The sequence below is a fragment of the Phoxinus phoxinus genome (genome assembly GCF_949152265.1).
Source record: "Phoxinus phoxinus genome assembly, chromosome: 21".
In the NCBI taxonomy this organism is placed as follows: domain Eukaryota; kingdom Metazoa; phylum Chordata; class Actinopteri; order Cypriniformes; family Leuciscidae; genus Phoxinus; species Phoxinus phoxinus.
Window position 1 is genome coordinate 20,638,199 of NC_136896.1, and position 17,148 is coordinate 20,655,346.

General features: G+C 40.9%; 1 protein-coding gene across 1 annotated transcript in view; it reads left to right on the plus strand.

Moving 5' to 3' along the window:
- The window catches only part of LOC306989040 (uncharacterized protein), a gene marked incomplete at its 3' end in the record, with an annotated part of 978,518 nt that overhangs the window by 682,907 nt on the left and 278,463 nt on the right, over positions 1-17,148 (plus strand). The window lies entirely within an intron of this gene.

Here is a 17,148-nt window from a genome sequence, read left to right on the forward strand (position 1 = left end):
ATCAGTGTTTCTCACAGGTTCGCGTTTAAAGTGTAGAGAGAACGGTGTCGTCTTAGCGGCCCCTAATTTAATAACAAATTATCCTTTCGACGGAAGTGAATCAATCAAAACTAACTTTAGCTGGAAAATAACATTATTCAAGAACCGCTATAAAGCCAAAACAATCTGTTACCTATTATACGTTTATCTCTGTAAAGCAGCTTTGAAACAATCTACATTGTTAAAAGCACTATATAAATGAAGATGACTTGACTTGACTCTCTTTGGAGCAAGAGTACGTTGAGAAATTTCAGGTGTGCAGAGTGGTGGCACATCAGGGGAGTCAGGAGATTGTGTGGTATTGGCCTGGGTTTGGGTCAGGGACTGTGTGCTCTCATCTGATGTCTGTGGGGGACAAATCAGAAAATGTATTAAAAAAAATATATACACACAGATAAAGTATAGCCTAGTACTACTAATAAAAATGATTCCTTCCTTTGAAAGAAATAACAAACAATTGCCTTTTATTTAACATGTCAATCCTACAATTATTTGTACAGATATAGCAGCACTTATTACACAATTAAAACAGATGTAGCAGCACTTTAACATTGAGGTTCACGTAACATACTACACTACCTCCACTGCTGTTTCCATAGACTCAAGGAGAGCCACAACACTGATCTCCTCATCACAAGATGTATTCAAATTGCTAGAGGTGTCCCTGTCTGCAATGTATGGCTCCAGGAAGTTGAGGATGGACATATATTTCCACCTCCGACTGCCTCCTGATGTCCCTGAACCTGACTTCTTTCTCTCTTTCTCTTAATTTTTCTCTCTTTTGAAGGTGTCCCTCAGGTTTTTCCACTTTTTTGTGGAACATTTTTCTACTGAAATTTGTATGAACAAAAAGATTAGAAATTTTGTGAAACAGCTTAAAACAATGAAAATATTCAGATTACCAGGCGTTATAGAATGTATAGGCTATATAAAAGTTAACGTTAGCTTTGACGGTTTGCAAGCTACATCCCGTCCCCCACCGATCAGCTGTTTAGGTTCAGGTTCAGGTTCAGATTTATTGATATAGCCCATTTCATACACAGAAAGGTAGTCCAATGTGCTTTACATCATCATAACAAAGTAAACAATATAGTTAAAACAAGTAAAAAATACAAGTACAAATGAAGTCAGTTATAACGAAAAGGCATCAGAGAAAAGTTTAGTTTTTAGTCTAGATTTAAAAATGGAAATAGTAGGAGAGGTCTTAATGTATAGACCTAATGGGAAGACGGTTCCAAAGACGGACCGCATAACAGCTAAAGGCTGCTTCCCCTTGTTTAGTACGAGCACTGGGTTGTACCAATTGGAGTTTTGCAGCTGATCTAAGTGATCTTATAGGGTTATATGTTTCAAACATCTCTGCTATATAGAGAGGTCCTTGACCATTTAATGTTTTAAAAAGAAGAAAAAGGACTTTAAAATCAATTCTATAAATCACTGGTAACCAGTGTAGAGTTTTTAAAATAGGTGTAATATGTTCTCTTCTTTTGGTTCTGGTCAATAGCCTTGCTGCTGCATTTTGAATTAATTGAAGAGGTTTCAATTAATTGTGGGTTTCAATTATGGTTTAGCTGACTACCGCTTACCTGATAGACCCATCGCCGATGAAATGTTCCTCCAAGCACTGTTTTTAAAATTCACATTGTGGTAATACAGGGATGTCATCTGGTATAGACACGTATGCTCGGAGACCAGCAATATAATTTTTTCATCCATTTTGTTAGCTCTGCTGTTGATGTCGTTGTTGTACAGAATGTTGTGACAGTTGGTCGGTGTAGACCAACTGTAATTCTTCAACTCTCGGCGACCTGTAAAAACTCTCGGCGACCTGTAAAAAACGCTGAGTGCTCAGCGCTTGAGCGATAAATACTCGCTCATCGCTTCGTTACGCTCCTGGCGTTCTAGCGTGAAAAAAACGCTTTGGTGGACACACGGACTTAGTCTCATTATTTGATACATTTAGTATCCTTACCCCTTTTAAAGAAGGGCATGTTAGAACTAAACTGATGGTTTGCTCAAGGCTGTTGATCTGCTGAATTTCAAACAATGCTATAATTTCTTGCTTTCCTGTATTCTGCTTCAGTCTCTTTCCCTTGGTAAACTGTATGTATGTGTTTGTTAGAGTAGTTTAAATGTTTAGTCTAGTTAATAAAGTCTTGTCTCAAGCTCATATCCGGAGTCACTAATCATATTGATTTTGGCTACAGGCTCTGAATAGTAGTTCCCACAGGGAGACTACAATGCACTTCCTGATGCGATACTGTATTAGACGGTTGCATAGTTATAATTTTGTCCCTGATATTATCGATCTTATAAGTGAAGAAGTTCATAAAGTCATTACTGCTGTGTTTCTTGGAAGCTTCTGGGCTTGAAGCTTTCTTTTTTTTTGTTAGTTTAGCCACTGTTTCAAATAAATACCTAGGATTATGTTTATTTTCTTCTAATAGGGTTGAAAAATAAGCAGATCTAGCAGCTTTTTTAAAGCCTCTCTGTAAGCAATCGAGCTCTCCTTCCATGAAATCCGAAATACCTCTAGTTTTGTTTTCTTCCAGTTGCGCTCCATTTTTCTGGCTGCTCTCTTAAGGGCCTGAGTGTGCTCGTTGTGCCACGGCGTTGGACTATGTTCTTTAATCTTCTTTAAGCGCAGCGGAGCAACTGTGTCTAAAGTGCTGGAAAAGAGAGAGTTAAAAGTTTCTGTTGCAATATGAAGTTCTTCTAAGCTATCCGGGATGCTGAGATGATGAAACTGATTAGGAAGATTATTGATAAAGCAATCTTTAGTGGCAGAAGTTATAGGTCTAACATATTTATAACACGGAGTCGGCTTTGCAGCCTTGGCTAAATGTAATTTACATGAGACTAGATAATGATCTGAGATGTCATCGCTCTGCTGCAGAATTTCAACGGCATCAACATCTATTCCATGTGATAGTATTAGATCTAGAGTAAGATTACGGCAATGAGTAGGTCCTGACACATGTTGTCTAACTCCAATTGAGTTTACAATGTCTTTAAATGCCAATCCCAATGCATCTTTTTCATTATCTATGTGTATATTAAAACAAACAATTAGTACTTTATCTGCAGCCAATACTAATTCTGATAGAAAGTCCGCAAATTCTTTGATAAAGTCTATATGGTGCCCTGGTGGCCTGTATACAGTAGCCAGCAGAAATTTCAAACGTGATTTATCGTTTACACTATATATTTTTAAATTAAGCACCAGCACTTCAAAATAATTATATTTAAAGCTAGATTTCTTAGTGGTTTTGAAAATATTACTATAAATTACAGCAACACCTCCTCCTTTGCGTTTCAGACGAGGTTCATGTTTATAACCGTAATCTTGTGGGGTTGACTCATTTAAAGCAATGTAATCGTTTGGTTTTAGCCAGGTTTCTGTCAAACACAGCAGATCTAGGTAATAATCTGAAATCAAATCATTAACTATTAGCGCTTTTGAAGTAAGAGATCGAATATTCAGCAACCCAAGCTTTATCATTTGCTCATCCGTAATATATCTGTTTTTTATTTGTTGAACATCAATTCAATTTTTAACCTTAGATGGTTTGAACGTTTTTTTGGATTTCCAAATTCGGGGAACAGACACAGTCTCTATATGATGGTAAAGAAGAATCTCTATGTGATGGGATTTATCTGACCTTGGTGACGTGAGGCCGCTAGCATACGGTCGGTTAAGCCAGTCTGTCTGCTTCCTGACCTGAGCCCCAGATTGTCATGTTTTAGCTCTAAGACTATGAGCCAAATTACTAGAGAGAAGAGCAGCACCATCCCAGGAGGGATGAATACCATCTCTTTTCAACAGGTCAGGTTTGCCCCAAAAACTTTTCTAATTGTCTATTAATTCTATATTATTTCGCAGACACCACCCAGACAGCCAGCCATTGAGTGAACACAATCTACTAACTATCTCATCACTCCTGCAAACAGGAAGGGGGCCAGAGCAAATTACAGTGCTTGACATCGTACTTGCAAGTTCACACACCTCTTTAATATTAATTTTGGTGATCTCCGACTGGCAGAGTCGAACATCATTAGTGCCGACGTGAATAATAATCTTAGAGAATTTACGTTTAGCATTAGCCAGCACTTTTAAATTTGCTTTGATGTCAGGCGCTCTGGCTCCCGGCAAACATGTGACTATGGTGGCTGGTGTCTCTATTTTCACGTTCTGTGTGATCGAATCACCAATTACCAGGGCACAATCAGCATAATTCTCAGTGGGTGTTTCACTGAGCGGGGCAAATCGATTTGTTATTGGAACAGAAAAGTGTTTTTTTGATCCGCGACTAGAGCGATCTCTCACTGTCACCCATCTGCCCTGCTGCACGGGCTTCAGCCGGAACCGACTCATGTAAAGAGTTCACTAGGCTAGGCGCATCCAAAAAAGTATCTAAAGCTCTAGTCTTCTTACTATTCTCGATTAAAGTTTGGATGCGTGTCTCTAGTTCTGAAATCCGTCAGCCTGACTGTCTCCTTGCATTCATCACATATAAATCCTATATTGCCGACAGAGAAGGCTATGGTAAACATGTGACATGAAGTGCAGGTGACAATAACAGGACAAGACATTACTTACCTTGTTTGTTGACTGATTCTTACTCACCTGGGCTTATATGAACTCAAAGGCGCGGGCGCGCGAGAGAAAAATAACGGGTGGTGCGTTAACAGGCTAGTGAGTTACTAGCGTGTTGTGCTACCAATAACGGAAGCTAGCAATGTCAGGTTAATCCGAGATTTTGGGTAAGCTGTATTTAGTAGTATAAACAACTAGAAATTATAGTAAATGATGGTTCAAAACAGAAAGAAATACGAAGCTAATACGAGGCTTAGACGGCACTTACAGCCTCGAAGCAAACAGACTCACAGCAGCAGCAGTCACAGAGGCAGACAGGAGCAATCGATCAGCAAGACCAGCAGTGGGTTTCCCACTCACACCCTCACCTGTCCCAGGACACTTGCAATCCTAAGGCAGAGCAAATTAACCATTGCTTGTTAACAGCAACAGCACAATAAATTTCAGCAAAGAATTGTGTATTAACTTTCTTACTTTGTATTTTTTTTAAAAGTTGTCCCAGTATTTTTTTTTTTTTTTGCCTGTATGGGAGTTAACTTCCCCATGCAGACCCTTTTATTTTTCCGGAATTGCTCTAAAAAAGCAGAAAAGGGTACTTGTGAAAAATATTAACACAGGGTGCTGTCATTAATGCATTGTTAACATTTCAAAATATGACAAATGAGGACATGCATACAAAATAATATATTTCAAAAATCATATTTCTGGATACTCAAATTAATCAAGAACCACTGTACACTAACACAAAAGCCGAACTCACTCGCTCGTTTCTCTCTACCAGGCCTTTCCCGAACTCACCGCATTAACCCTATGACTGCCGGAGCAAAATAAAAACAGGAATTTCACAACAATTATAGAGAGTTTGTGCGTGCGCTGCTACACTATTAAAAGTTATTAATTTAGGTTGGACATCACTGAAGGCCTAGGTGTGAAATGCATGGCCCGCCACTGACGGAACAGGAGCTAGAATGGATCCCTGAGGAAATAGATCCTGTTTGCTAGATAAGATCTAAACCATTTTAGGACATTTCCTTTAATCCCTCCACAATGTTCAAGGTGGGAGATTTAGAATGTTATGGTCTGCACTGGTCTTCAATCCTGCTCCTGGAGGGCCAGTGTCCTGCAGAGTTTAGTTCCAACCCTAATCAAACACACCTGAATCAGTTCATCAATCTCTTCAGGATCGCTTGAAAATACAAAGGCATGTGTGCTGAAGCAGGTTGGAACTAAACTCTGCAGGTTGGAATTTTCTCTTTAATTTTCTAAATAAAAGGTTTCGAGATTAATCTAAAATTCGACAAAACAGTAGGATCGAGATAGCCTGGGAAAACCCAGACCCTCTCAGTTGTAACTGAGTAAGGGTCTGGCAAAGCTCCATAGACAATTCATTTCCACAGGGGCGTCACCAACGGACGTCGGAAAGATCTAAAACCAATCAGAGCGATGAATGACATGACGTATGCAGAGCGACGGAGAAACATCTCGAGACTCTCAGCAATTCTCTGTTTGTGTTAACGAAAATGACAATTTTAAATCGCTTGAAACAGACGCGACAGCTGATTCGAACGAGTGATGTTGTGATGTTCCACGGCGGCATCCATCTTTGTAATGTACAAAATCTGCGTCACCGTCTCTGCTCTGTCGTCATCGTGTAAAACGTTTCTGATTGGTGCCGCGATTTCGGCGGATTGGAAATGGGTTTCAATGGGCTCTTTGCCAGACCCACTTGCAGAGCAAATCTAAATTTGCCGGAAGTGGTCTGGGTTTTCCCAGGCTAGGATCGAGATTTAGTTTCTTAATAAATGGTAAATGGACTGCATTTATATAGCGCTTTCATGCAAGGCGCCATCCAGCTCGTCGGGAGCAGCTGGGGTTAGGTGTCTTGCTCATGGACACCTCGACACTTGGTCAAGTGGAACCGGGGATTGAACCACCAAGGACTCGGTTTGTAACAACCTACATGAACCACTGAGCCACTGCCGCCCTAAGAGGTTAATAAGAGGTTGGACAACAGCATGTTTCAAACACTCTGGCATAGTGTCACATGCCTTTCCTGTCTTGTGCTGCACATGGGTGTTTTGTTATTTTGGGCCATGTGCTCGTGTCATTGTCTGATCCCTCCCCCTTGTTATCTGATTATTGTTTGAGTTCATCCACCTATTCCCTCCTGATTAGTTTCACTTTTTAAGTCCCCTCTTGTTTGCAGTCTGTGTTGGTACGTTGTCTAATGTTTCCCATTCCCCAGTACGTTTCAGGTTCTGTTTTTGTTTTGTATTTATTAGTTATGTTTTCCTCCTCGTGGGTTTTGTTTTGTGTTTGTTATATTTTGTAAATTAATAGAATGCTCCGGCACTTGAGTCCTCGCTAGTGGTGGGCAGATTGAGGCTTCGTGAAACAATGAAACAGTTGAAGCGAATGTGTCATATTGTGTCGAGGCTTCGTGAAACAATCCGACACCCGTCTCAACGGTGACACCAAGTGATAATTTGCAGGTGTTGATCTGAAACAACCTTGACAACTAACCCATTAAAAAAAAGTTGTTTTTTTATTATTGTATTTTTCTAATATGTGAAGCTTGTAACCTGTAGGCTCCTCACTGTGCATAATGTTATTTTGGTCATGAAAAATTAATATTAATAAAATAAATCAAGCCACAATGTCTAACTTTTTTTATAGATTTTTATTCAAAAATATTAATTTCTCTGCTGTGGAAGGACTTAGCCTACTTCTTTTTTTACAGATAATTTCTCAAGCCTTTGAAAATATCCTCTCGCAAGGGACACTTGTTGTTGGCATACAGAGATATTTTTTTTTGCAAGGACATCAATATGTAGCCTATCGTATCTATATATCTATCTATGAATCTATCTGTCTATATATATATTTCTATCTATGTATCTATTAATGTGTCACTATATGTACTCTGTCTGTCTCTACTAGCCTATCAGTCAATGTGTAGGCTACATTTAAATGTAAGCTTAAATATAACTAAACAAATCGCTCTATAAATGTCACTATATCACCAAAAATTCGCTATCTCAAAATCAAACTCCTCTCACAAAAACCCACGAGGTCAATATGCGTTGATTTCAACAATATTATAGATCTGCCTTAAAGGTGGACGATGATGAAATTGTTTTTTGTATTATTTTCATGTTATCACTGTGAAGCTGCTTTGATACAATCTGTATTGTAAAAAGCGCTATATAAATTAAGGTGACTTGACTTGACTTGATTTCACTTTTATACAGATGTGCGCTTGTGTGGTCTGTTCCCGATCCTGTCAATCAAACGCTGATTCGGCGGATCACACCTGATGAAGGCTTCGATTGGCCATAGTCACGTGACATGGGTGTTTTGAATCACGCTTCAGATCAGTGTTTCAACATCTGCGCTTCGGGATCTCGCAAAGCTTCGGAACGACTGTTTCGCGTCAGCCATCCCTAGTCCTCGCACCTTTTTGCATTGTACCAGCCGTGACATAACGTACCGACCACATGAGGACTCACATGAGAGGTGCGCAACCAGTCTCCTGTTCGCAATGGGAGCGGATGCTCCAATTTAAGGAGCTAGTCTCCCTCTGTCAGCAGGGGACAGAGGTGAGAGAGTTCAGCCGGAGGTGAGAGAGTTCAGCCGGAGGTTCAGTAGCGCAGCTGAGGGGCTGAACCTTGGCGAGGAGGCTCTTAAGGATTTATTTAATCATGCGCTTGATGAGCCAATGGACTGGCTGATCCGAAGAGCATTCGATTGGGTCAGTTTTGAGGCGATGGTGGAGGGTCTCATTCGCCATCGGGAGAGAATTGCCAGGGAGGTGGTCCCGAGTCCGGTGGTCCCAGTGCCGGTGGTCCCAGTGCCGGTGGTCCCAGTGCCGGTGGTCCCAGTGCCGGTGATCCCAGTGCCGGTGGTCCCAGTGCCGGTGGTCCCAGTACCAGTGGTCCTGAGTCCGGTGGTCTCGAGGCGGGTAGTCCGGAGACGGAGGAGGAAAGGAAAGGCCTCCGCAACGACTTGTCCAGTGGCTCCTAACCCAGAGACCATCCTGGAGGTGACTGCCATCCCTGACGCACCACTCAGGCATCTTGCTCTGCCCGCACCGCCCGAGCTGCTCGCCCTGCCGGCCCCGCTCAAGATGCTCGCCCTGCCGGCCCCGCTCAAGATGCTCGCCCTGCCGGCCCCGCTCAAGCTGCTCTCCCTGCTGGCCCCGCTCAAGATGCTCGCCCTGCCGGCCCCGCTCAAGATGCTCGCCCTGCCGGCCCCGCTCAAGATGCTCGCCCTGCCGGCCCCGCTCAAGATGCTCGCCCTGCCGGCCCCGCTCAAGCTGCTCTCCCTGCCGGCCCCGCTCAAGATGCTCGCCCTGCCGGCCCCGCTCAAGCTGCCGATCCAGAGACTGTTCACGTCACGTCTGCCGATCCAGAGACTGTTCACGTCACGTCTGCCGGTCCAGAGACTGTTCACGTCACGTCTGCCGATCCAGAGACTGTTCACGTCACGTCTGCCGATCCAGAGACTGTTCACGTCACGTCTGCCGATCCAGAGACTGTTCACGTCACGTCTGCCGATCCAGAGACTGTTCACGTCACGTCTGCCGATCCAGAGACTGTTCACGTCACGTCTGCCGATCCAGAGACTGTTCACGTCACGTCTGCCGATCCAGAGACTGTTTACGTCACGTCTGCCGATCCAGAGACTGTTCACGTCACGTCTGCCGATCCAGAGACTGTTCACTTCACGCCTGCCGATCCAGAGACTGTTCACGTCACGTCTGCCGATCCAGAGACTGTTCACTTCACGCCTGCCGATCCAGAGACTGTTCACGTCACGTCTACCGATCCAGTGTCTCCGGACAAGATGGCCGGTGCCTGTTCCTGAGCCAGTGTCTGTTCCTAAGCCTCCGCCCTGGCCGCCCGAGATGCTCGCCCTGCCGGCCCCGCTCAAGATGCTCGCCCTGCCGGCCCCGCTCAAGCTGCCGATCCAGAGACTGTTCACGTCACGTCTGCCGATCCAGAGACTGTTCACGTCACGTCTGCCGGTCCAGAGACTGTTCACGTCACGTCTGCCGATCCAGAGACTGTTCACGTCACGTCTGCCGATCCAGAGACTGTTCACGTCACGTCTGCCGATCCAGAGACTGTTCACGTCACGTCTGCCGATCCAGAGACTGTTCACGTCACGTCTGCCGATCCAGAGACTGTTCACGTCACGTCTGCCGATCCAGAGACTGTTCACGTCACGTCTGCCGATCCAGAGACTGTTCACGTCACGTCTGCCGATCCAGAGACTGTTTACGTCACGTCTGCCGATCCAGAGACTGTTCACGTCACGTCTGCCGATCCAGAGACTGTTCACTTCACGCCTGCCGATCCAGAGACTGTTCACGTCACGTCTGCCGATCCAGAGACTGTTCACTTCACGCCTGCCGATCCAGAGACTGTTCACGTCACGTCTACCGATCCAGTGTCTCCGGACAAGATGGCCGGTGCCTGTTCCTGAGCCAGTGTCTGTTCCTAAGCCTCCGCCCTGGCCGCCCGCGGGACTGTCGTCTCCGCCCTGGCCGCCCGAGGGACTGTCGTCTCCGCCCTGGCCGCCCGAGGGACTGTCTTCTCCACCCTGGCCGCCCGATCGACTGTCGCCTCCGCCCTGGCCGCCCGTTCGACTGTCGCCTCCGCCCTGGACGCCACATAGTCCCCGTGACAAGGCATTTATTGACTATGGAAAATAAACTAGGTCCGACAGTATATAGAACTTGTTTAAGCAGATATGTAGGAATTTTGTCCTGATGGGAGGAGGTAGGCTTTAACTGATTGGCCACTTCTTGAATGGTTTCAAAGGAAATGGGTTCAAACAGAGATAAAACACTGGAGCAAATAACTAAGTCAGACAGATCAAACAAAGGAGGTTAAATATGTGATCTTATATTTGCAATATTGTTAATAAAAAAATTTAGAAGTGTTTGACAAATTTGGGAGAACCATTGAAGAGGGATTTATAGCAGAGTTTGGAATGATCTCCGAACAATATTTAGTCCTAGCGGCTTTTACTGCTTTTTGAAAATGTTGACAATGAATATTACAATTTTGTATGACACCTGGAGTTTGTCTTTTTTCCACCTCCATTTCGCTCTTCAACAAATCTGTCTTAAAAGAGCGTATACTATTGTTCAGCCAAGGTTTTGATTTCGATTTAAAAGTTTTAGGTTTCAAAGAAGCAATATCCAGAATCTTTATACAGGTAGAATTAAATGAAGTAAGATGGTCTTCAGCACTCAGTGACTCAAGGGGACATGCTAGGTTACACAAATTACAAGCCTCTTTAAAGACTGTGGAAAAGACTACCCCAGAATCAGAACTAATTTTCCGTTTGTGATCCATAAAACTAACATATCAAATATCAATATCGCAGATAGACAAGACAACACAAGATCAAGTGTATGACCAAGGATGTGTGTGGGGCCTTTCACTAGCTGATCAATCCCAAAAGAACTAACAAGAGTTAAAAAGTCTTCTGCTAAAATCTCCTAGGATTAAAAATGTATCATAGTTCTGGATAAAATCCCCCAGAAGAGCAGCAAAATCATCAATGAAGTCTTTGTTTGGTTCATGTGCCAGCACTTCCAGCGAACCTGGGTCGCAGACCAATCAGCCAGGAAGGACTTAAGAGTAACTACGGCACACAAACGGTTCTATGCGGCACAAACTTTTCTATGCGGTTTGGCCGTTCATGCAAACACAGTATCAGGTCACTGAAACCGAACCTTTTTGAAAACTCCTGCCAGGGTCCTGTCGGTTGCAGTGTTGTCATGTAGCCCGTGAAACCGGAGATTTTGGCTTTGTGGCGTTGGAGTGCGCGCTGTTATCTCTTTTGTTTGATGTCAGATTGTGCGCAGCTATCTTCTTTGTTTACATGAGGCAAGTCTGTGCAATGGTGGATGTAGCCAAAGTATTGCTGCTAATAACTCTGCTAACAGGGCTTATAATATGTATACATACATGCACAATTCTCCTATTATAATGTAGAACAGAGGTGTCAGAATGCAATACTACGCAGGTCACTGTTAGCCTACTGGAACTGGCAATAACCTTTTTTTTCAGGCTTCTGATTGGCCAACATGGCTTTACGGTTAGGGTTATATCACCACGCTTTTGACAGCGCTTCATATCGTGTTTTTGCATTTTAATGTGGACAGACTTTTCTTTAAACGGTGCTTATGTGGACGAGATTTTTTTTTTTTTAAACAAAGGAGGAAAAACTCTGTTTATAAAAATACCTGTGTACGTGTGGACTAGGCCTAATATACCCCGTGCTTTTCTCGTCTTCTAGCGGGATTTCGTCGATGTACTGCGCTGGGCTATCAGAGTAGAAAAGCTGGTGGTACAGACAACAACACGGAGGGGGATACAGGCGTGGGTTACTCCAGTCCAAACTAGACAGCTATTTGAAGGTATGTTGAATATTTTGAAGAGTTTGGCGATTATAAGTCAGCAAAGTTTAAAAGTTTGGATTTCAAAGCAATAATACAAACAACAAAGCACACACACTAGGACACAGATGGCCTGCCACACACACCGGTGCCATCTTGTCAAATCACAGCTAGGTTAAGAGGTAGAATGTAAAGTTTGTACAGTATAAAAATCATTATGTATATGGAGAGTCCTCATAAAACAGAGGGTTTGTAGTTCTAGTGATTAGAGCAGTTACATACATACATGTGACTGCCTAAAAAGAGGCCTTCGTCAGCGGGCTAAAATTGCAAGGATTCTGAAAAATTCAAGCACCCAGTACATATCACATCCTGGTATTACTGAAAGAAATACCCATCCTCAGCATCCCAAGTGGTGTGTTTTTCTTTATTTGATGCCACACTTTGCATAGATTAAAGCAGTTCATGCCAGCACAGACACAATGGCTATCTAACAACGTGGTTACTTTTATCTGATGAACATGTTTCTCAATTAAAACACTCTTATAAAGGGCCCAATTTATAATCACATCATACAGCAACACACACGAACAAGCTAAATATATTGCACTAAACACACACACACACACACACACACACACACACACATATGAAAGAATGAAATGTGAAATTATCTTTTTTTTGTTCTATGTCTTAACACATTCATTACTATGAAGAAGTAAGAATGGGTGCAGCCATTTTTTATGTGCACGGGTGTCAGTTGCTTCCAGTTATTTTAGCTGTACAAAAACATTTAATGTCTATCTATCTATCTATCTATCTATCTATCTATCTATCTATCTATCTATCTATCTATCTATCTATCTATCTATCTATTCAATTTGTTACCGTTAGGTATCATGAAGTAACCTTTTTACTAATCACCTTTATATACAAATTGAATAGATAGATATTAAAAAATAAAATTAATATATATATATATATATATATATATATATATATATATATATATGTGTGTTTACCATCTGTCATAATGATATACTGTTAAGTGCTAATCTTCTGAGTTGTCAGCTGTTTCTTGATGAGATTATTTCCTTTGATGAGAAATTAAATGTGATATTGTTAGCCAAAGTTGATTTTGTATTGCAGTTATGTGAGAAGTTTTTCTACACAAGAATCTTTCTTTGTTCTTTGTCTTTAAACATTCATTATTTTATTCATTTTATTGTACAAGCATCCACAGTCATGAAATGTGTTTTCAACAGATGTGTCTTGAGGTAAGATGAGGACTGGTGTACCACAATGTAAGACAGTGAAGAAAAATGTGGCAGTGGGTTTAAAAATTTAAAAGTGAGAGATGGAGAGAGAAACAGAGAAGAAAGGATGCGAGGGTGGAGGGCAGTGAGCTGGATTCAATGCCATCTGACAGGTCCAGCTGGGTGACTGGCTGCCCCAGAGCCCTGCAAACCAGGCAATATGGCGCCCAATTACCGATGCCCATGTGACCATAGCATGGCATCATCAGAAGCTTATACCCCCCTCCCCCAAACACATGCCATCTGTGCAGATAAGGAACAACCCCGATGCACTCATATGTACTCAAGACATAAACACACACTAATAAACACTGTGCTGTAAACCCAGAATTATGCAAGGAAAACAATACTATGGCACTATTAAAAGGAAATAATTGTACTTCTCTATAGCCTATATTTGTATTCCAACACTGATCACACACCTTCTTATAGAAAGTAAAATCTTAAAACTTAAAATCACATCTCCATCTTCTGAAATGAACAAATGCATTTAAATTTTTCATGAAAGTACATTCATAGTATGCTGAAAATTCTTAAGTTCTCTTATTTGTTTATATGTTCTCCTTGTACTCATTTTCTCTGCAGTGCCACCCTGCCACAGTGAACAGATGCTGTGGAATTTTGATAAGCTATGCCAATCTGTGCCAGCCTCCATGACAGGCACTGCTGGGGTGTGGCTGGCATGCAGAAAATGGTACAGTGAACACAGTCACTGCATGACGCATATAATAGGGTAAAAAAAATCACTTTACATTTGATTTAAAAGTGGAGTTGGTCTTTAAAGATTTTGTTTAAGGGTTTATATGTGTAAATGTTGCTTACCAAATGTTTTAGAAGTAGGCTTCAAATCATCTATCAAAAGGTAAATGGAGGTTCCTGAAATCTGAATCATTGCAAGATTAAAACGTATGCTAAGGGGAAAAAAATCTATAGAAAAACGGATAATGTCTTGGCAGAAAATCACTTCAACGTTTTACATACAGGCATTTCCTTCAACCCTTAAAACAAAACGCAATGCGTAATTTAAAACGTGTAAAACCCTTTGAAAAAATAACCAATACAGAAAATGTATATTCATTTAAATTAACAGGGTATCTACATTGGGTCATATAACTATTTTACGGACTATTCTTAAAGTGGAGTGCTTAATATTTATTTGCCATTTTTAAATTAATCTGATGCAATCATGTTAAAAGTAAATTTAGCTTCCAGTAAAGTAATGTTATCTCACTGTCATCTCATTACATTAACTACATTTAGTATACGTTAAATTGCATAATGATAATTGCTTTATTAATATGTTTCCGTTTTCGCCGTAAAGCTGTATTTAAATATTATATAAATATTTATTTTGTCATGTTACAATTGCCCTTGTGTCTGGTGTTTCTTTACGTTTTCCATTTTAACACTTTTCCCCCTTATAATGTAGCCTATGTATGTATGTATATATATATTTGTCAAATCCTGTTTACCTGCATTACGTTATCACTGGTCTAAAAAAATTCGAATGAGTTAATGTACCGCATATGTCTGTTCCAACTGTTACGCTGTGCAGTCCCGGTGGTTATAGGCCGTGCTGTTTCCAGTTGCTAGAATATAGTTGAACCCTTCTTCCCTATAAAATATGAAATAATGAACAGATGCTGCTGAATTAGGAAAGAAACACCGCCTCCACCCAGCAGCGCAGCTTTGGCCAGGCTTGGCACACGGCGCAGCTGGCATCGCTGTGGTGGGCTGCCCCGCTGGCCGTGCGCACTGACGCTAAGACATTTAGCGAATTGGCAAGAGCGTGTCTCCTGAGTCTCTGGGTTCCGTGCCAGCCCGTGGCCTCTGGACGCCGCTTAAGATCACCTCGGCTGTGGTCGAGTTTAAGGAGGGATCGCCTTTTGTCCTTGTTGGCTTTTACCCTCTGGGCTCGAAACATCAATGCCAGAATCATAAGAAAAATATTCACTTTGAACTCACAGGTTTCTTGAATGAACATTACCTGATTTCGGCCTAAAATAAAAAAATAGAAACATAGAAAATAAAAATGCAAAACGTGTTTTGTAATCTGATTGAATAGGCTAAACACTATGTGAACCTTTTCATTCATACAGTTGTTTAGAAACGTTGCTTTGGTTTTTAAGGAACCTAAAAGAGATTTTTCCTCTGCTAATGGATGACACTTGGGTAAGGTAATAGACTGGTAATAAGGTAATTATATAAGGTATATACGGTAATAGACTGTTAAAAAAAAACAATGCAACAAAAAACGTATTTTTTTTTACAATTTACATTTAGCCAAATGGAGCACACAAGACTGCAGCGAATGGGTCTAAATAAAACTGTTTTAAGCTAAAGTGCGGCAAAAAGCCACTCAACTGTCATTTTAAGATAGGCATATTGCAAATGTTGTACTAAAAGACTGCCTTGTAAATGAAAAGTAGTTACCAGGCATTCCATAGCAAATAATAACTGTCCGTCTAAATGTGTTAATTGATAGCAACAACCTACAAACCAAAAGAAAAGGGCCAACGTTTAAAAGGAATTTAAAAGTTTACATAGGCTACCTGTAAAATTATACATAACTATTCCGATATATTTTTAATTAATGAATAATATTTTAAGAAGTTATCCACAATGCAATAATCATGCTACAATATGCTATATGAAAGTAGTCATAAGGTAACAATAACAACGACACGGAGCTTTAATGAATAAAACATTTGCTGCATGCGTCACTTAAACGATTCATTTATGCACACAAGTCGCTTTAATTGTATATTTGTTTTTGCTAAAAATGTAACGTAATTTCGACCGAATAGTAGCCTAGGCCTAGCCTAATAATAATAATAACAATTATAATAATAAAAACAATGATCGTGTTTTAAATCAAAATGGTAATGCAATTAATGTTCATGCTATCAAATTCTAACCATGGGAGAAGTAGGCTAATGTAATAATTATCACAAAGTGAAATGCAGTTGCGTATTAGTTAATTTATTTATAAAGTGAACAGATCATGGTGTACTACTCCATCATGCTTAAAAAAAACGAATTCATATTTTTTGTCGGATTAGGAAAATAATAGGCCTACTGCGTAAGTTAATAATAATAAAATGCTTCACACACTGAAATTGAATGAAATAGGACATATAACTCCAGTAGAATGCAAAACAAATGTACATAAATATGTCGAAATAGGCTATTTAAGCCATTGAGGAATGTTAACGCTTTTGAATAAGCAAATCTTTATAGGTATTTTAGTTGATGTGAAATGTTTACACTGCTCACACTGAGGTTGAACATTCAAAACACATCCCAATAATGGTAAATTATTATTTTTATGCAAATAAATATATGATTATTTAAACCATCCAATAACCTCATTACTTTTTTCAGTAGTATTGTTAGTAGCAATTGTTTTGCTCTTCCATGTCATCAATATTTGAAATGTATAACATGCCTGGAAAATTGCCTTATTCAGACACACACACACACACACACACACACACACACACACACACACACACACACACACACACATACACACACACACACACACACACACACACACACACACACACACACACACACACACACACACACACACACTACATTCACTTTAAAGATAATCAAAATGGTTTCTTTGTTGAAAAAAGAAAAGAAAAATGATGAACACGTTTATAAGGATGCTACCTATAACCAATATATGACAAATCCAGTTTAATTTAGTTACCCAAATTTTCACAATCTGATTTTTATTTAATATCAACAAATAATGGTATGTTCTAACTTAA